The 21,313-nt window shown below is 41.4% G+C and overlaps 1 long non-coding RNA gene across 3 annotated transcripts; it reads right to left on the bottom strand.

Moving 5' to 3' along the window:
* Positions 1-484: 484 nt before the first annotated feature.
* Positions 485-12,241, bottom strand: LOC115069359. 3 transcript variants are annotated; one of them, XR_003848634.1, is made up of 5 exons: positions 12,197-12,241; positions 4,284-4,421; positions 3,361-3,455; positions 2,796-2,917; positions 485-543 (listed from the first exon to the last, which is right to left on the bottom strand). It is a non-coding gene; the product is annotated as an uncharacterized LOC115069359 (long non-coding RNA). The 3 variants fall into 3 exon arrangements; XR_003848632.1 differs by lacking the exons at positions 485-543; positions 2,796-2,917 and having other exon boundaries at positions 3,203-3,455; XR_003848633.1 differs by lacking the exons at positions 485-543; positions 2,796-2,917 and having other exon boundaries at positions 3,203-3,455; positions 4,284-4,418; positions 12,197-12,238.
* Between the last annotated feature and the right edge of the window lie 9,072 nt (positions 12,242-21,313).

The following is a 21,313-nucleotide window of genomic DNA, read 5'->3' as shown; positions in this document are numbered from 1 at the left end:
GGGAGGTGGAGAAAGTGGGAGTGTATGGCTGGGGGGGACATTCAGGGGGCCATGATGGGGGAGGAAGGAACTCAGGAGAAGGGGATGATAGGAATCAGGTCTTACTGGAAGGAAGGGAGGGGATAATGGGGGCAATAGAACTGAGGATGGAGAAGGGAGGTTGTATGCAGGGAGAGAGAGTAGAAATAAAGGGCTCTTGGGGGGTGCAGAGAAGCCGGAGGGAAATGCGTTGCCTCAGAAACCCCCTGAAAATGCACATACGGTTCCTGAGCATTAGTACATATGTATACCTGGGAGCTGCTTGGCAAAGAACACAGTGCCATGCAGGAGAGACCTCCCTTGGAGTAGTTGGTTAGAATGGCCCAAGAGACTCACAAACTCACATAGGCTATTGCCAGAGCTCAGAACTGGAAGATAAGACCCTGCTGCTGAAGACAGGACATACATGGTCCACAGTACTTGAAGCAATGGAGCAGGAACTGACCTGGAAGTCTTCTACCCGAAGTTTAGCTCTCGTTGTTCTGGAGGATACTATGTAAGCTGCTAAGGGAGAAAAATAAATCAATGGTCCAACCCAGCCCCAAAGTCTAAAATCCATAACGAACAACACAGCAAATTACCTCCATTAGCGCAGTAGTGGCACTGTTATCTGGGGGGCAATCAACAGCTATCTAATTGGACTTAATGCCCTCTCATTGGGAGTGAACTCACAGGTGGCACTGTAAACACAGATACACATGGCTGGAGAGGTCATAGATTCTAGAGAAAAACCCATCTCTGTCATGTCTCTAGACAAATGAAATTTTTTACTATATGCTAAATATGGATCCTTATTATTTACAGACAATTATACCATACACCATTCATCAAAGAAGCTTCTTTTTGCAAGAGGTGGAGGTTACTGCAGAATCCCACAATGGGTCAGACATAGAGAATATATGTCTGAGAGATGCCCAGTCCTAGCTGACATCTCTACAGTGGAACCTCTACACCTAAGTCTCATGGAACATAGTAGAACAGGGGATAGAGAGAAAACTAGTGCATCCCTCAGCTCTCACCAGTGAAGCTTCCTTATGTGATAGAGTGAGATGCACTCAAAAGGCCAACTGGTCAACTTTTAAAGAATAAGAGACTCAGAGTGTGTGTCCTTGGATATGACTCCTATATCAAACCTCTCCCACCTACAGCAAAGGGACCATTGCAGAAGAGGGGACAGAAAGATTGTAAGGGCGAAGGTTGGTTCATGAACATGGGGAAGCAGAGACTTTCAGGTCCCTGGAAGTTTGAACATGTTAACTTAAGGCAATGGTGGCATAGAGCACAGGACCCATGTCAACTCAATCAGACAAGGGCCCGGAGTGGAGCGAGGGAAATGGGTGGTGGGTTGGCCCTAGTCTGAGAGCTACTGGAGACTGATTACTACTGGGTGAGGGAGCATAGGCCTTACCAATGATCTCTAGATAGGTTGACTAGACTCCAGTGAATGAATTTGCACCCAGGGACATCTGGGTACAAAAGCTTGACCAGACAGGGCTTAACATGTATGGCAGAATACATGAGGTCCAGTGGAGGGATATGGATGGGGGAGGGCCTCTAAATTTGATTAAGAACTTTCATATGAAATGTACAAAAGCTCAATAAAAAAAATTTAAGTAGATTTTGAAAAATGTCAGGAAATCTTTTAACTCAAGATTAATCTGTTCCTTTTGAAAAACAAAATTGAGATAAGATCTATGTAGTTTAAAAGTATGATTTTATTGGTAGAAAGTGTTACAGTGGCAAGAAAGGCCTCTTATAGGCCTGGATGGAAACCCAATGCTCCAGTTCAGCCAGGTTAATCACCTGTCCACTGGACCATCTCCAAGAAGGCAGGCTCGCCTTAGTCAAGCTAAAGAAATAGGGTGAATAACTAGACTACTAATGAGATGGTGAAACTTTCTGCCAGGAATCCCTAGTAACCATGTAACTGGTACGTCTGCATGCTTTTCTGAATTCCTTTCCTTCCATCTCTCTTCTAAGCAAACCTTCTCTAACACTTTGTGCTGCTTCAGCATTTTGGGTTTCATATTGTTTCTTTAAAGCCCTCTTCCCTGTGGCTGAGAGTTCACCACACGCCAGCCCTTCATGCTGACTTTAAATGGCATAGCTGTTTCCCTCCTTTCCTCCGTTCTCCTCAGGTGCCTGTTGAGATTTACAGCTTGCATGACCAGAGGCATTTTCTTTTAAAGTAACAAAGTTGGCCTCAAGCTTCCATTTGAGTCTACCCATAAATTCTTTTATTAATGAGATGAAGAACCCTAAGGAGGACCTTGTTTCCCCTGTATCATCTGGTAACCCAGATGAGATCCCAAAGGTTCCAGTAACAAAGGTTTCTATGAGATTGTGCTCCCCCATCTACAATGGCATCTAAATGATCATCATTACTAAACTTTCACACCAAATTAAAAGTCCTCTAGTCCGGTAACACATCAGTACCAAGTCCAGGCTCATGCCAGGAAATGGCTATGAGCTTTGCCTCAGATAGAAATATGTGTGTGATGACAAGCTAGAGAGGAATAGTTTCTCATTTTTCACATCATTACAAATTTTCTTGAAGTTGTTTTGAGACAAGGGCACATGAGGCCTAAGCTGGCACTGAACTCATGATGTACCAAGAATTGTTTTCCTGGAGAAACATGAACAACCATTTATTTACCCCAGATAAGGCCCCAGAAAAGTAATGATTCAAAGTACTGCTTGGCAAACCAAGGAGTTTATTGGGCTTACTTACAGAGCATTTGTGAGGGATCACTTACAAGAGCGTGGAGAACAAGGTGACTACATCCACCGAACACTGGTGCAGACTCCCGGAAGCCGCATCCCTGTCACACACTGTAGGCAGCTTGGCTCAGCAGTCTCCACTCCTCATCCCTTGTAACTGCTCATATAATTTTGAGGATGGGACTTGTGAATCTTGTAAGTTTCAAGAACCTCCTGAGACTAGTGAGTTGTTGCTTCCTGAGCTTTGTAAGACTTTCTAACTTCCCAAGTTGAGGGGCTTCCCTCCAGGATGTTTAAATCTAAGGAGGACCTTTCAGCTGGGCGTGGTGGTACACTCCTTTAACACAGCGCTCAGGAGGCAGTGGCTGGTGGATCTCTGTGAGTTCAAGGCCAGCCTGGTGGTCTACATAGTGATTTCTAAGCCAGCTGAGGCTACAGGGAGACCCTGTCTCAAAAAGACCAAAAAAAAAAAAAAAAATGAAGGAGGATCTTAACACAGTAGGGATGCTGACCCTGAACTTCTGATCTCCCTGCTTCCAAGTGCTGGGATTACAGGCATCTGCCCCTACAGCTGGTCACATCAGTGTAATTTTAACCCACATGCTTCCTCCTTTTTCCTTCCTTAGATCTGTGGAGCAAGGTTCCTGAAGTGATGTGTCCAGATATATGTGGTCCACGGTGGTCAACCAACAGATCTGCAGGTAACATAAAAGTTTCAGAAGCAAAACAAGCGGGGCAATTATGTTAACCAACATGCCAGAAAATTATGAAGTAAAATGATTTGATTTTCCCTATCACATGTATAATGATGATCACTGTCTCAAAAGCTGTGGGCATTGTGAAAGTGTGCTGATCAGGCCTAACTGCACACTCCTCAGTTAACAGAATCTACCTTTTGTCTCTGAAGATGAATTTTTCCACCATTTACAGTGTATTTTTATAACTGTGAATTCAGTACTTTCTATTATAAGTTCCATACTGAGAAAATGTTCCTATTTGAAAATGTGGACCAATGACTCCAAAAGGGTTCAATGATGCATGAAGGCAGTGAGGATAATAATAATAATTTTGAAGACTCTGATATCAGACATGTAAAAAGGACACAGAACTCCACTACAAACCCAGAACTGGAATCTATGTGTATCTGAAAAAGTAAATCTGGTGTGATGACTTTGCATACGCAGATGGAAAGGGAGGCGTGTGCCTGAGGGTGGATGTTTAGAGGAACAGCAAACCAATTTGCTCCCAGCCCACGTCTATTTTGTAACATGGAAAAGTGACATAAGCACATAGAAACTTCATTTTTAAAGGAAACAAAGTAACTTTTAGGAACAGCTTGAACTCACATAGCAAAAATATCTGATTGTGTTTGTCAATGAATTTTGTCATCTTGATGGAGAGCCTGGTGGAATAGTCAAGGAAAATGTGGAAAATAATCCTTGTTTTCTCTCTGTGTCTGTCAGTAAAGTTCAGCTGACAAGTTTGTGATTACAGCGCTGACACAGCCAGCTAGAACTACTCACCTTTGGTCTTGATGACGCTTCCTCAGTTCTGTTTGTCTCAGACGGAGACTTCTGCGATAATTTTCAGATAAGGGATTTCTTTTTTAACATTTTCTTTATTTGTAAATTGATGATAATTTGTCTAGTTTTGAGGCTCTGCTGATAGACAATCAAGATGTAAGTTTTCTTCTCACTGTAACCCAATGGGTAAAGTAGAAAAGCTATGGGCTACTTCCCTCGGGGTCCAGGTTTCGAGGCTTGAGCCCACTGGAGCAGGCTGCAGCCTAAATAAAATGCATGCTTCCTCCACCCTCCCAGTGTCCTGCCTGCTCTTTCCCACTACAACCCGAACAAGAAGGAAAAACAAACTATAGAATGGCATCATTCATCGTGGCCCCTCTCTTTTAGTTCTAATTAAGTCTCCTTAAAATGCTCATCTGTTAAATTCTGTCACTTCCCATGGCATCCTGTCATCTATAGACAACGACAAGTGGTATCTTGCTTTGCTGTAATTCTTTTTTTTTTTTTCTTATCGAGTTTATTGTTTAGGCTGGTCTTCTGGCTTAGAGCTGAAGAGATGCAATAATGATTAACCTGATTGAGAATGTTTGAAAAGTTACACCACTGCCTGGAATGCTTGCTGTGGATTCCTGGAACCCGTTAGCACATTAGAGAACTTCTGTTCCAAGTTAAGAGTTTTTTTGTTTTCTGTTTTCTGATTGTTTTTTTATTTTATGTGTATGAGTGTTATGCCTGTATGTGTTTAAGTGCAGTTGTGTCATGCAGTGCCCACGGAGAACAGAAGGGGGCACTGGATTCCCTGGAATTGCAGTTATGGACAGTTGTTGGTTACTATGTACGAGCTGAGAATTGAACCCAGGTCCTCTGCAAGAACAGCCAGTGCTCTTAACCACTGAGCCATCTCTCCAGCCCTGTAATTCAAGAGTTTTTAATATTAGTTTATATCTTTATAGGCATCACTTGAGAAAATTAAACAGTATTTCCCCTTTTAATATGCTCCTGTGTAGAATTTGCATTGCAAGATTTCCTGAAGAAAATCTCAGCTTTAAATCAGACCTCCACAACCTGTCATTTTTTTTTTTTTGCTTATGATTCATTTAGACTGTTTCATCTATGTTTAGTCATCCCTTCTTGGCCATTTCCTTCCATCCTTCAACTGTGGCACAAAAATATTAAACAAAAAAAATCCCAGAAGTAAAACCTTCATAAGTTTTAAGTTGCAAGCTATTCTGAGTAGAATGAAGATTTCTTTCAGCATTTTACTCTACCCAGAACACACATCATTCCTTTGACCAGTTGCCTGAGCTGACACCACTGGTCATTTAGTAGCTGTCTCAGTCATCAGAGGGACTATCTCAGTACTGCATGCTATGTTCAAATACCCTTGAATTATTAAATAATAACCCCCAGGCTTAAGAGCAGTGATGCTGCCAATTCAGACAAGCCAAAGACAATGTTCTTAACTAAGGAAAGGAAAGGGAACTGCCTGCTTCAGTTGCTAAGATGTGTGGTAATAATTTACCTGTGAATTATCAAGAAGAAAAAATAACTTTGGGCTAAGTGTGCTCTCATTTCAAACTAAAATTTATGACCAGAGAAAGGTATAGTGCTAGGGAAGAGATAAAGATGTTAAATTGTAGGGCCAAGTACTAACCTTGTTTCAAGCATCCAGTTATATGAACTTAACACCCTTCAGCAGGGAGTGGGGGGTCAGTTAGGATACTATTGGAAGGTACAGTGGCTTTGTCCTAAAATCATGCTGTCTTAGTATCCCTATAAGGTACCCTTCAAAAATTAATGAGACAGCTGTCCTCCATAAACCACGACAGCACCTTCTTTAGTTTTAAAAAAAATAGTTAAACCATTCAGCACTAAGAAAGAGTTCTGAAGGCATTTTCAATTTCCTCCATGGTTACCCATAGTTTTATCACCTTTGGTTGAATTGTTGTTAATTTACATTTTATTAAACAAATAAGTTTTAATCCTAGAGTAGAATATATACTGGCTCAAATCTGTAAATGTATTTTTGGCAAATGTGTATATTATCTCCAACCTTGTACAGACCAACAAAACATTTGCCAATACTGCCATATATTTCCTTGACGGATGAATACGATTTCATCCTATGTACATTTCAAATTTTATCACTATGAATTCCTTTCCTAATTTATTAGCCATTCACTTACTCAACTACCATGCCTCGAATCACAGCTCAGCTCAAACTCCATGTTCTCTGAAACACCCATTTCCTCATCTCTCTGTGTGACTGATTAAAATCATCCGTGATAGCTCTGTCTTAAGTACACCACAGCACTCACCAAAACACCATTTTATTCTCTTCTTAGTTTTCCTCACACCAGAGGAGGGAGAAAGGAGAGAGTGACAGAGAAGATGGAGAGTGGGAGAGCTGTGGGCAAAGGCGGAAGGGTGAGAAACTGAAGACCATGTATTAAGGTACAAGAAGTCCGGGATCAGCGCCCTCTTCTGGCCTCTAGGGGAACTGCATGGCAGCATGTGCGGCAGATACATGCATGTGAGCAGATACTCATACACATAAAATAATAAAAAATTAAATTAATCTTTTAAAAAGGAACAAGAAGTACCATATATGCAAGTTTAGCCTGAAACGATTTCTTATTATAGGAACACAGAAAAATAGTTGATGTGTTTGAAAGGAATATTGTAACTAATCAGGAGTGAGATAAGCTGTGGTTAGAAAATGAGGGTGTTGAGGATTCCCGCTGAACGTGGAGAGACTGAAAGGTAATACAGCTGGGTGTCGTAGCTCATGCTTGCAGTTCTAGCAGTGGAGAGGCTGAGGCAGGAGGGTTGGAAGGTCAAGGCTGGCTGGACTCCACAGGGTGTTCAGGCTAGACTCTACTGCGGAGTGAAACTTTATCTCAAAACAAACAGAATGTAAACACAATAATGTGCTTCCAGAGAGTTGTCAGCAGCCATGGGCTTTTTAAAAGTATTTTATATAGTATTTTTATTTTACGTGTATGAGTGTATTGCCTTCATGTGTGTATAAGTGCACCTATGTCATGCAATGCCGGAAGAGGTCAGAAGATGGCATAGATCCCCTGGAACTGGAGTTATAGATGGTTGTTTGCCACCATGTGGTGCTGGGAATTGAACCAGAGTCCTCTGCAAGGGTCATCAGTGCTCTTAACCACTAAGTTATCTCTCCAGACCCCAGCCATGGTTCTGAATCACCTTAAAAGATACTCCTGGGACTGGAGCAATGAAACAGCACTGACTGCTCTTGCAGAGGACCCCCATTCAGTGCCCAATGCCCACATGGCGACTAGCAACCACCCATAACTCCAATTTGGGGGATCCAATGCTCCCTTCTGACCTCCACAGGAATTGCCTGACACAGGTGAACTTGACGTACATGCAGGCTTAACACACATGCCTCTAGGCAGCATCAGGTGTTTCTCCAGTGGTCGTCCTGACATTCTTATCACTTGCTGGCTTTGCTTGTCATGGATTTCCAAACTCCTTCCGCTGTACGTTTGTTTCTCTTTCTCTTGACTTGAAAGACCTCAGCACTTTGACAGTTATAGGCCTGTTCTGTAGAAAGCTCTTCAATTTTTATTTCCCTGATATAACATCATTTTAATTTGACCTCCTAATAATGATGTTCGTGTTGATCCTGTGATTAGCAATGCTGTTTCTCTCAAAATTTCTTAACAGTTTTATGAAGAGGAATGTTGAAAATATTTAAATATTCTGTTTATCTCCAAACTTTTAGGCTACTGATTATATAATTACATTATCATGGACCCATATTTTCCTTTTTCATCAATGTATTATTTATTAAAATTATTTTGATGTGCAAATTGAATTTGATTTGGGAAGGGTTTTGGTAGAATTGGTCTAAGATGGTTTGAATTTGCATTTCCCTAATTTATAACTATGTTGAACAGTTTTTAAGATGTTTCTTAGCCACCTTTATTTCTTCCTTTGAGAACTCTCTGTTTAGATCTTTAGCCCATCTTTTCATTGGGTCCTTTATTTTCTTGCTTCTTTGTTTTATGAGTTCTTTATATTCTGGATGTTAAACCTCTGTCAGATGTGTCACTGGTGAAGATTTTTTCCCCATCTGTAAGATTTCTTTTTTACTTTCTTGATTGTTTCTTTTACTGTACAGAAGCTTTTTAGTTTAATGAGGTCCCACTTGTTGTTAACCTTAATTCCTGAACATCTGTATCAATTTAGAAAGTCCTTTCCTACACCTGTATCTCATAGGTTACTGCCAGTGTTTTAACAATTTCAGAGTTTCAAGTTTCACATTGAGGCCTTTGATCCATTTGGAGTTGACTTTTGTGCAAGGTGAAAGATAAGGATCTAGTTTCATTCTTCTACAGGAGGTGGAGATCCAGTTTTGCCAGCAGCATCTGTTGAAGATGCTGTCTGTCCTCCACTGTGTGTTCTTGGCACGGTTGTCAAATATCAGGTGGCTGAAATTGTGTGTGCTCAGGTTTGGGTCCTCAATGACGTTCCACTGACCTATGTGTCTATTTTTGTGCCAGTGCCATGTTTTTTATGACTATAGCTCTGTAGAGATCTGATATAGTAATCCCCCCAGCGTTGCTCTTTGTGCTCAGGGTTGCTTTGGCTATCCGGGGTCTTTTGTGCATCCATATGAATTTAAGGATTGTTTTTTCTAATTCTGTGAAGTATGTCATGGGGATTTTTACTGGGATTGCATTGAATCTATGTATTGCTTTTGGCAGGATGGTCATTTTCACACATTAATTCTTCCAAACCATGAGCATGGGAGGTCCTTCCATCTTCTGGTGTCTTCCTCAATCTCTTTAAAGATTTAAAATTTTCATTGTAGAGATCTTTGATGTCTTGGGTCAGGTCAAGATCTATTGTGAATGGGAGTGTTTCCCTGTACTCTTTCTCCAATTGCTTGTTATTGGTATATAGAAAGGCTACTGATTTTTGTAGGTTAATTTTGTAACCTGCCACTTTACTGAAAATATTAATCAGTTCTAGGAGCTGTCTGGTGGAATTACACGTCATACAATATCCCTACATGAGTCCGTAAGTACAGCTGAAGACTACATAACAAGAAACAGTGCCAGACAGGAGAAAGCTTCCTCTGAGTTGTTGGCCAGGTAGTCTAAGAGACTCCCAGAATTACACAGGCTATTACCACAGTCCTTGATTGCATCCCAGAACTTGAAGGTGAGACCCTATTGCTGAAGGACAGGACATACTTCGGACACAGGATTTGGAGCAATGGAGCTGGAACTGACCCAGAAACCACCTCCCCTGAGGCCAGCTCTCATAGCTTTGGAGATCACTGTGGAGGCTGATAAGGGAGAACATCCATCAATGGTCCAGCCCTAGCTTCAAGGCCTAAAAACCACATCAGTGACCAGCACAGCAAACAACATTGGTGTAGTAGTGGCACTTTTATCTTGGGGGTAATCAACAGCTACCTAATTGGACTTAACGCCCACTCAACAGGAGGAAACTTATGTCTGGTACTCTAAACCTAGCCAATACACATAGCTGGAGAGGCCATAGATCTTAGAGGAAACCTGCGGCTCTCATAACCCTAGATAAATATAATTTCTTACTATGTGCAAAATATGAATCCTTAAATTCACAGACAAGTATCCCAGTCACCACCCATCAAAGTAGCTTCTTTTTCAACAGACAGAGATTATTACAGTTACACCACTGGTCACACACAGAGATTCTCTGTGAATTACCGAAGCCTAATTGGCACATCTAGGATGCAACCTCTATACCTAACACTCACAGGACATGGAACAAGGGATAAAGAGAATGCTAATGCATCTCTCAGTTCCCATCAATGAAGCTCCCACATGCAACAGAGTGCCAGGAACACAAAAGGCCACAAATGGCCAAAATGCAGAGAGTGAGAGTTGGCAGAGTGTGGGTCCTTGGACAGGGCTCCTATATTGAGATCTACCTACTCAGGTCTCAGGGACCATTGTGGAAGAGGAGGCAGAAAGATGGTAAAAGCAAGGGAGGATATGCATGACCGTATGGAAATAGTCCTTCAGGTGCCTGGAACCCTTCTCATACAAACCTACAGCAATGGTGTCAACACGCACAAGATCCATGCAAACTTAAGCAGACAAAAACTCAGGACAGAACTGTGGAAATGAACAGCAAGTCCCGATCTTAGTCAAGGAATTATTGGTAGATGATTACTGCTGGGTGAAGAAGATCTAATCTTCTTGAAGGGAGAGAATCTAGATAGGCTGACTAAACCCTGGTGGATGAACTTGCACTAAGGAACATGTCAGAACACTAACTTTACATAATTGGCCTTAATACAAATGACAGAATTGTGAACTCCACTTGGGGGGGGGGGCTATGGGAGGGTGCCAAAGGGGGAGGCAGAATTGGGCTATAAAGATGATTTTGTGTATGGGATTCACAAAAAGTTCAGTAAATTTTTTTTTTAAAAAAGAATTGCTCTAAGAGTTTTGAATTCCTTTCACTATTGCAACATGGCCCAGGCTTCTTAGACATTTGTTGTCCAAGTCCTGAAATCAACATTTTTCGATCCTTTGAATGTGGGTATATATACACGCATGTATGTGTGTGTTCATGTCTGCGTGTGTTTATGTGTATGTATGTGCATCACACAAGCACACGTGCATCAGTGTTCAATGTATTTACATAAAATACTATATTTATGTATACAGTTATGTGTCTGCTTTTACCAGGTTTACACCGACAATGCTTAGTTCATCTTTGGGGTTTAACCTCTATTGCAGCCCTTTTCTAGCAGTAAGGAACTGATTCCCATCCCTGTAGCACGTTTATTTAGATCATCAGCTACTCTGCATGTAGCCAATATCCACCCATTCCACATCCAAAGGCTCAAGTCAGCTTCCATGTCTGCCTCACTGGGATTTTCATTTCTATAATCATCCCTCTCATCTCGCTGAGACTCTGACATCCTATACAAGACCAACACTTGCGAGGGTCTTTCCTGCTCCCTGGCGCTGCATAGGTTCCTGGTTTACGTGGTAAAGCCCTCTCAGCCTGATGGATTTTGACTGCCAGCTCATCCTGGACACCTGTGATACTCAAATTAGAGGGAGAGGGAGCATGGAAGGAGAAAAAAAAATGTATTGTGTGATGATCTGTGCTACATTTGAGTGTCAATAACCATTATTCAAAGCCAAGGAACATTTCTTACAAGTACCAGTGTTAACTTGTTCATATCAAGCAAACTATAAGCATTTATTAAGCATCTGCTCTGTTGTTCCACTGAGATGATTTGAGAAGACTGTGAAAAGGTCCCTGCCATGAAGCTTCTTGGAAGGAGATGGAAAATTGAAGAGGAAATAAAATAGTAAAAGGGCATTTTATATTCTATAACAACAGAATGCAAAAGGGAAAATATATAGCTATTAGATTCTCAGATGTAATACCCAGTTTGCTTTAAGGTAACCTTTCTGTGCCTGGTGTGTATGCCTTTCTTTCTAGTTCCTTTGAAGCTCACTCAGCACCAAGCCTTTCATTAATGATTCAGAGTGGATGGTGGTAAGTTTTGTTTTGTACAATTGCTATAGCACACACCATCATTATTCTGATATCCCTGTCATCAGAATCAAAGTGTAATAAAGTCCCAACATAATGTCAAAAAAAAAAAAATCAGCACTTACAAACCAACGAAGAAAGAAAGAAATATACAATAAAATCTGAAAAGTGCTTCTCGAAGGGTGGTCTGACTCAGGAACATAATTTATATTTTAAACACAATTTCCATAAAGATCTATATTTCCTTTTAAGAGTGGGAAGGAGCTAGGGAGGGAACTCAGTGGTAGAGAGCTTGTCTGGCATGTGTGAGGTCCTGATTTTAATCCCCAGTACAATAAAAGAAAAGTGGGAAACACAAAGCTTACCTCCGTGCTCTGGCTGGGAGACTGGATGTTATGACAGTGGAGTTTGGAACCCTGCAGTATTCTGCAAGAGTTTTGCAAAATCTGAGCAAGCACCCATGGGGAGAGGAAGAGGGAGGAGCCAGGACAACAGAAGACAACAGCAGTCCCGAAGGGCGGCTCTACAGGAGTGGAGAAAACAGGGAGCAGCTGCTGCCAGGTGCTGCTGTTAGTTGTTGTGATTTTTGATAGCTCAAAGGGAAACGGTTTCACCTGCGTCTTCTTCTAGATAGATTAAAAAATGATTCATGCCTGAACAGTGTGATAGCTGAAGGGTAAATACCGACTCATGTCCAGAACTAGCAACAACAAATATTATTACAGCCACACATAGTTATCACACATACTACCTCTGTCAAGATGAAACTGCACAGAAATGATCATAGAGGCCATTACTTGTGTTTCTTACCTTCTACAGGCCTGACTGACCGTCATTACTTCCAGGTACTATCATTTATGATCAGTCACAACCTTATGGAAGTGCAAAATATTTCCTTCCATAGGAAAACAGGAAGTCACAGCTGATGCTCGAATGCTCTGGTTATTCTCAGTCATGGACAACAGCTTCTACATGGTCGTCTCTTACAAAGACATGGACCTGTTGTCATTCAGTGGCCCCCTCACCCTGTCCTCTAAAATCCTCTTATCAGTAAACTACTAGAACTGTTGGCTGTCAGGGTAGATGTTGACTCAGGGTGGACTAATCCGACCCTCCCTTCAGGGAAGTTAAACTTAATGCTCCTAGAGGTCTCAGAGAGGACAGTCGATGTTCAAGGACATCGAAATGTGAGTCCTGCCTCATGTGGATATGTAATCCTTACATGAAAAAGCAGGAGGAGAAGTAGCCTGCAAAGAGATTATAAATTGAAGCAAACAGGCTCTGGAGAAGAGAAACCTGTCCCTGCCAGTCTATTCTGAACCCCTATCTGCCCTGCAATTTGGCGAAATTTCGCTCACCCCATGTAAATAGCACATGTGATGATCTGTGCTACTCTGGGTACTAGTAAGCATTATTAAAAGCCAAAACATTGTCATATCACCCTGTCTTTTAATTAAATTCAGTAGGCTTGAAGAGAGTTAAGGAGATATTGGCTCTGCAGATAGTACAGCTGTCAACTCTATGAAGTTATAACCCTACTCTATAACCTGCTGTTCCTACCACTTAGCATTCTTGTAGAAACAAAAGTGAAATGTTTACATACCTGGAGGTCACCAATAGATTATTCCACTCCCAGGATCACAGGCTTAATGCCGAATGATTCTATTTTACTAAAATTCAGCATTGTCAGTCCTAGATCAAGCAGCCAGATAGAAGGGACCCAAGATTACAAACTCCCATCACAGCTCAGAATATCTCCACTTGAGAAACTGAGGGGAGATCTCAAATTTGTTCTCTATATAGGTCCTATGGAAGAATCTAATTTATCCTATGACTGTGTATGTGATATGCTAATGAATGCATCTGCTCCCCCAAATCATTGCTTTGGTAGCCTTTGGTTTAAATTGATCAGAGGTGCTGTGTGCAAAGATTTTCAATGTGCCCTGATAGCATTATGTATGAGCTTGCCTTAAGTAAGCTGATCTTCCTAGCTTAATTTTCTCTTGCTCACCATATTGTTTTGCTTTTATTGTTTCATTTCAATGTTAATGCTTGTTGTGCTTTTCAGTTTTATTATGTGTATACAATTTATGGTGAATATACTCAGATTCCTCCTGAAGAAAATTCTTGATGCATAATAGTGAATTCAATCATTACAGTAGAAAATTGTTTACAAGTTCATCTTCTTTGCTGAATTACCAGCCAGAAATGCTGGTCACTACAAGATGACTCACCAGGACAGTGCTGTCAGACTGCTTACTGTGGGGGTTGGGGGAAACCATGCCCTGTACCCCATGAAAGGACTCAAGAATCCAGGTGCTCAGGCCTCTTTGTAGATCTTTGATTAATACTTTCAGTCCGAGCACCTACCCTCCAAGCACAAACCAGGAGTAAAGAAATGTTCCCTGTACTTGAGGAATGTAATCACCGGGAGGGACAAACAAAAAGTCAGAGAACTAGAGTAACAGGAAGATCAAAGAAAGCTCTAGGTCACACAAGCATTTGTGGGTAACCACGGAGGATGGGTAGCTGTTTCTGGGACGGGACAAATATGAGATGGTATGTGAATTGATCCTTGAAGGATGTAGAGGTTGAAAAGACAAAAACAATCCTCGGACACCCAGGTCAAATGGGCCACCAGAGAAATGGGTAGATGCCTAAAGGTTCAGCTTTCGTTGGAGACTGAAAGACCAATCAGGAAAATCTCAATTGGTCAGAAGCTGTCGGCGGCTTTATCTGTTTGAAAAGTCATGTTGACGAGTAGACTTCAGTTATGTATTTGATTATATGCTCTTTGCTCATAGACTGGTCTTCCGACTTTTCAAATGCTAATCAAAGTGAAAATAATCCTAACAGAAGATGTAAATTGAGAGTTTATGAGAATGGAAGCGGGGATGTGCTGTGGAATTAAACACTGAAATCTAGTGTTGCTTTTGCAAACAAACACAGTTTCAAAGGATGCGAAATAGTTTCATGCTCCACCAGCTAAGATGGCCAACTGACACCTGATTTTTGTTTTTTTAAAAGTTTTTGCACCTCTTTAAGTCTGTGCTTGAGCTCAGATGTCTCCAAGCTTGCCTAGACCTTCATTGTTGGCCCTCTAAAATATTTTATTGAAATTTTTTATTTTCATACAATATAATTTGATAACATTTAGACCTCCTCCCTAGACTGACCCCTGCCCAATTCACTATACTCCACTATATATACAATATGGCTTATAGAGTCTGATTTGTGTCCCCATATGTCCTACAGGGTGGGTCCATCCACTGGGCACCAGTGGATGGACCCAAACCTATAAGAAACTGTCTCCCCCTCCCCCAAGTAGCCATCAATTGCCATAAGGTCCTTAGGTGGGGTTGGGATTTAGTACCCACTTCCCTTTGTCCATGCTGGGATTTTGTCTGGTTTGAGCTTGCCTAGGACTTGTGCATGCTGTCACCATTACTGTGAGTTCAAATGAGTAATTGACTAGCTGTCTGGAAAACCTACTTCTTTCTCTAGCAATTTCAAGGTATCAGGACCTATACTGAGGTCCTCAATCCATTTGGAGTTGACTTTTGTGAAGGGTGAGAAGTATTAATAATTTCATTTGTATGCCTACTGAAATTCAAGTTTCCCAGTCTTATTTAAAGGCCTTTCTTGCACCTATATCTTGTAGGGTACTACCTATGTTTTCTTTTAACAGTTTCAGCATTTTAGGTTTAACATTGAGGTCTTTGATCCATTTGGAGTTGACTTTTGTGCTGGGTGAGAGATAGGGGTCTCATTCCTCTACAAGTAGAGAGCGAGTCTTACCAGCACCACTTGAAGATGCTGTCTTTCCTCCACTGTGTGTTCTTGGCACCCCGTTGTCAAATATCAGGTGACTGCTATCAGGTGTCTGGGTCTTCTACTTTGTTCCATTGATCTGCAAATCTGTTTTTGTTCCAATACTGTGTTGTTTTTATGGCTACGGTTCTACAATACAGATTGAGGTCTGGTATGGTAATCCCCCCAGCATTGCTCTTTGTGCTCAGGGTTGCTTTGGCTATCCAGGGTCTTTTGTGTTTCCATATGAGTTTTAGAATGGATTTTTCTATTTCTGTGAAGAATGTCATGGAGATTTTGATTGGGATGGCTTTTGGTAGGATGGTCATTTTCGCTGTATTAATTCTAGCAATCCATGAGCATGGGAGGTTTTTCCATCTTTTGTGTATTCCAAAATCTCTTCAAAGATTTAAAGTTTTCACTGAAGAAGTTTTAATGCCTTTGGGTTTCCTCCCAATTTTTTGAGGCTATTGTGAATGAAAGTGTTTCCCTGAGTTCTTTCTCTGATTGCTTGTTATTTGTATATACAAGGGCTATAATTTTTATAGGCTCTGATTGATTTTGTAATCTGCCACTTTGTGGAATGTGTTGATCATTTCTAGAAGTTTTCTGCTAGAATTCTTGGAATCTCTTATATATAATATCATACACCTTGGAGTATGTCCTTTGCTTTCACTCTCACTTTTAAATCACATTTTCACTACTACCATGACATGTCTTGCTCAACTCTTTGTTCAGGAGACAAAGAACCTGGACATCGCTTCTGAGAGCACCTCAAGATCCCTCCGTAACACCACACACCCTTGTTTTCTCAATGAGTGTGCAAAATGAAAGGGCTGGAATTTGGTACACTCAAATTATTAGTTTTCTGTTCGGGTGCTGAGACATTTTCTATCACTTATGAAACCAACCAACATGACCCAACATGAAACAGATGAACTCAAACATAGTTTATAGCTTTTGCCCAAGAGCTACTTCACTCCAATTCCAGGAGGATTTATATTTAGCAAATCACATTTCTTCTCTCCAGTGTGTATGACAATATGCTACAAGGAGAAACATAACTAAAACTGTCAGAACCAAGCCAGCGATGGCACATTTGTTTGACAGAGCAAATCCAGGCTGACATATTGTTATAACAAAAGCAATGCAGTCAAAGGGCCACAGGGCAGTCACTCTGACACCTTAAGGACCTGATCCGGCAGTGGAGCGGCAGCTCTGGCTCAGGCAGATGCATCTGAAATGCCTAAGACACGTCTTGTGTTGCGCTTACGTTTGCATTTTCCCATTTGTTTAAAGGATGCCTAATAGTTTATGTTCAGAAGTGGCAGGGCAGAGAGAGGTGAAGACCTCAGAGTCGTACACTAATCCACTGGAGAGAACAGAGGAGGGACTTCACACAAAAACATTTGCTTCCCAGTCATCTACAGGGCTCACTCCCCAAGGAAAACCAGCTCATGTGCAAGTGAGCTCTCTGTCCAGGAGTTGCACGCTCAGTTCTTATTGTTTATTTTGCTCTGGAAACTTTGGTGAAATAACACACCTAATCTTATCAGCTGGAACTGAAACACAGTGTCTCTTTCCCTGCTTTTCAGTTGGGCAACTGTCTTTGATCTTCTTTCTCAATGTTTAAAATTTTTTTAATTAAAAATAAAGCAGGAAACCTTGGGAAAATCAATTATTAAAGTGTCTGAAGGCAGATGTGCAGAATTCTGTCCTTACAGGGAATTAGTGTAGTAAGACACTTAAGGCATGCCCCAAACAAGAAAGAGACTCCTGTCGAGCCTCGCACAGATTGGAAGGGGATGAAAACCGAGCTCACACCAAAGTCCTGCCCAGTCCACTGTTCTCCTGCCAGCTGAGCCTCTCCCGGCTCCCCCAAGGAAGCAAATGATAGGAAGCAAGAACTTTCTAGAAGGCTGTCCAGGGCCAGCCTGCAAAGGATCAGGGAATAAAGTCATGTGCCATTGTGAAAAACGCTATCAACGTTGCCAGGCTGCTGAGGGTCTCCTAGCTTCTTCTTCCTTCCTACAGCAGCAAAAAAGAAAAGAAAAACCATCGTGCCCACAATCTGTGGTTTGCAGGCCTGAGGCTTCCTGGAGTTTATCGTTGGAGGCTCCAGATACACACTAGGACCTCTTTTCACTGAGTATCATCACATACAGTGATGTGTGGACCAGCAACTAACAAGAGAATAAAGTCACCTCAGCAATTATCTGACAATCAGACTTCCAGCCATTCGGCTAAGGAAAAAAGCAGGCAACCTGAATTAAACAACCAGGTCTCGAACTGAGGAGAAAAGGCTATTTCCTTTCCGAACCCGAGGGGCAGTAGAGTGGTTGGAAACATGCTTTTGATGAGATGCTATTAATCTAATATTGTGGATAAAATTAATCATACTGATTTCATAATTTGAATTACATTCATTCTAAGCATCCCCACCGTATGTGCAGGAAAGAGGAGCATATGCAATACAGGTAGCAGAGGCCGATTAAAGCATAACCAGTTGAAGTAGGAAGAAATGTTGACTGAGAAAAGGGGGCACATAGGGGAAACACTCAAGCTTGGCAGGTAAGTGTAGAGTCCACAGGCAGACTTTGTGGGTTCAAGCCTGGCTTTTTCTGAGTTCAGAAAGCTATTTATTTCTCTGAGCTTCAGTATATTCAGATGTAAAGCAGGGAGAGCAGGACCTCAGTGAACACACACCTCCCTGCACAGGCATCTCATTGCGTTCTTCTGAATTAATTTCAATGAGTTAATACCTGTGACATGCATAGAACCACACTTGACCATTAACAAAGGTGAGATTAGCATGGTGGTTAAGAATGTTTCAATATAAAGAAATTACCGTGCATAGCACAATAGGCTTTGACAGGACTCACTCAGCTATAAACTGACAAATAATGGTTGGTTTCTATAGTACACTTCCTGAATCAATATGTTGGAGAAGGAAGCAAAGGAGGAGGAAGATGAGAAAGAGGAAGAGGAAGGACGGGAAGCTGTATTAGTTACTTTTCTGTTGCTGTGATCAAAGGAACTAATAGATGGAAGGGTTTATTTAGCTTATGGTTCCAAAGGAACAAGTTTCCATCTTTGCAGGGAGGCATGACCCCAGAGGTACCTGGAGCAGAAAGAGGACTGCTTACATCTCCAAGAAGGCACAGGTATCAGAGGGTTAACTGGAAATCCAGCAAGACTTAAGAACTCTGAAAGCCCACCCCCAGTGACACACTTCCTCCAGCAAGGCCACACCTCCTAAAACCTCCTCAAACAACACACCACCAACTAGAGACAAAATGCCCAAATACTTGAACCTTATGATGAGCATTCTCATTCAAACCACCACAGAAGGCATAGGAAGGGAGAGGAAGGACAGAGCAGTACACCGAACTGCAAAGCACAGCGTGTACTCTTTTGTGCTCTATTTTGAATCATTAAATATTCAGTGAACATTTTCCTGGATAAACGTAATTCTACCTAAAGATGATCTAACTTTTTGTCAGAATTCTTTTTTTCTTTAATTTTATTTGTTATTTTTATTTTATGTGTATGAGTGTATTGCCTGAATGTATGTATCTGTACCAGTGTCATGCAATGCCAGCAGAGGTCTGAAGAAGCTGTATTACAGATGATTGTTACAGATGTGAGTGCTGGTAATCAAACCCAGGTCCTTTTCAAGAACAGCCAGTTCTTTTAACTGCTGAGCCATCTCTCCAGTCCCAAGAACTCTTATTAACATACATTTTTCCAACCTTTCCATTAATAGATACAGTAGGAAGAAAAGACATTAGTATTTACATCAAAGAAACAAAAACTAGTTGTGCTTGCTCTTCCATATTCTAGAGGAGCTGGCTCTCTGTTTAGAAAGTATCTGGAAATCCTACTTAGGGTGACAGTCACATAAAGTGAAACTACAAAAGACAAAGGTGAGCTGCCCTCCAAACTAAAGTCAAAGGGATGGTTTTCCCTGGGCTGTCATGGGTATAGTAAGAACATGTGAATCAGGAGGAAAGAGAGGATGCTCCATAGTCACTGTGACATGTGTGTGCATGAGTTCTATGAAGGACACGCCAGAGAAAAGTCCCCCAAGGTGAAATGCTAAGTAACTCTCTGCATGGTGAAATTTGGCATCAACTATAGATCTGCTTCTACCACCACACTATCCTTCCTATTGATCATTCTTAGACTTAATTATCTTCAATAATACATTTAAATCAACAATAACTAAGAAAATAGGAGAGAATAGGCATCTACTGTGAAGTGAAACAGATCACCAAGATTGCTCAGGAGACAGAAAGCCAAAGACAATCACGTCTATAGAAAGACCACACAAAGGTAGCAAGAAAGAACAAGACTCGGGTTGGAAAGGTTGCTCGGTGGTTAAGGCATTCATTGCTCTTGCAGAAGGGACCTGAGTTCAATTCTCAGGATCTATATCAGGTGGCTCACAACTGCTTGTTCCTCCAGCTTCAGGGGGATCTGTTGCCTCTGAGCCTCTGTGGGCACCTGAATTCACATGCACACACCTTCTCCATACACACACAATTAAAAATAATAAAACACTTTGAAAACAAGACTGATGAGGAGACAACACACCTTCTCTAGAGTCTATGTGACCAAACTACTCTGCGTTATTTTCATGTGTAAATGTTGACAGGGACACCACTTCATGTAATTGCAATAGAGATTGAACAGGTGAACTGGTGTAAAGCATGAAGAAAACAGCTGGAGGTAGTTTGTGCTCAAGAACATTCAGTATATAAGCCTTAAATTTCTGTGACTGGTGTGATCCCTTAAAAGACATGGAAAGAAGCTGGGTGTGGTGGCACATGCCTGTAATACCATCACTCAGGAGGCAGAGGAGACAGATCTCTGTGAGATCAAGGCCAGCCTGGTCTACATAGTGAGTTCCAGGTCAGCTGTGGCTACAAAGAAATTCTATCTTAAAAAGACTGAAAAAAAAAGGGGGGGGGGTTCACAAAGCAGGGAGCACAATCAGAATCAGATGCACATTACAGAGGCCAAGGTGGGGAGCTGCGAATTAAAGCTAACACATAAACACTGGAATGAAATATGTGGCTAGCTAAATGCAGTAGCATTACTTTTCCAACACTTTCTACAGAGAGATGTTGAAGCAGAAGAAGCATGGAGATAGAAAACAGAATCTTACTAGGGCCATTTCATGTCTGTATCCCTTGGTTACACACATGGTTTTTGTAGTCATGTCACAATTACTCAAAAGGAAACTCCTGACTTTTCTATATGAAGATTTATTTTAATTGTCTTTTAAAATGTTGTTTTGGCTAGTAAGTGCTCAAAACAAGTTTAAATTATATGTAATGTACTCAACTTAATAAAGAATTTATTTCCATGTGGTCAGGGATGTGACAGCCTTGTGGTTTTCTCTCCGATCTATGACTTCTCCAGCCACGTATACTTGCCTATATTTACTGTACCACATATGAGTTCCCTCCCATTATGTGGGCTTTAAGTTCAATTAGGTAACTGTGGATTACCCCCAAGATAAAAGTGCTACTACTGTCCCAATATAGTGTGCTGTGCCAGTCACTGTTGTAGTTATTAGGCCTTAAAGCTGGAGTTAGACCATCAATTGATGTTACCCTTGGCACTTTGCATAGTGTTCTCCAAAACTATAAAAGTTAGCCTTCAGG

Source organism: Nannospalax galili, unplaced genomic scaffold (genome assembly GCF_000622305.1).
Source record: "Nannospalax galili isolate Female #2095 unplaced genomic scaffold, S.galili_v1.0 scaffold352, whole genome shotgun sequence".
In the NCBI taxonomy this organism is placed as follows: domain Eukaryota; kingdom Metazoa; phylum Chordata; class Mammalia; order Rodentia; family Spalacidae; genus Nannospalax; species Nannospalax galili.
The sequence above is the reverse complement of the archived record's forward strand: the minus strand, read 5'-3'. Positions and strand labels throughout refer to the sequence as shown.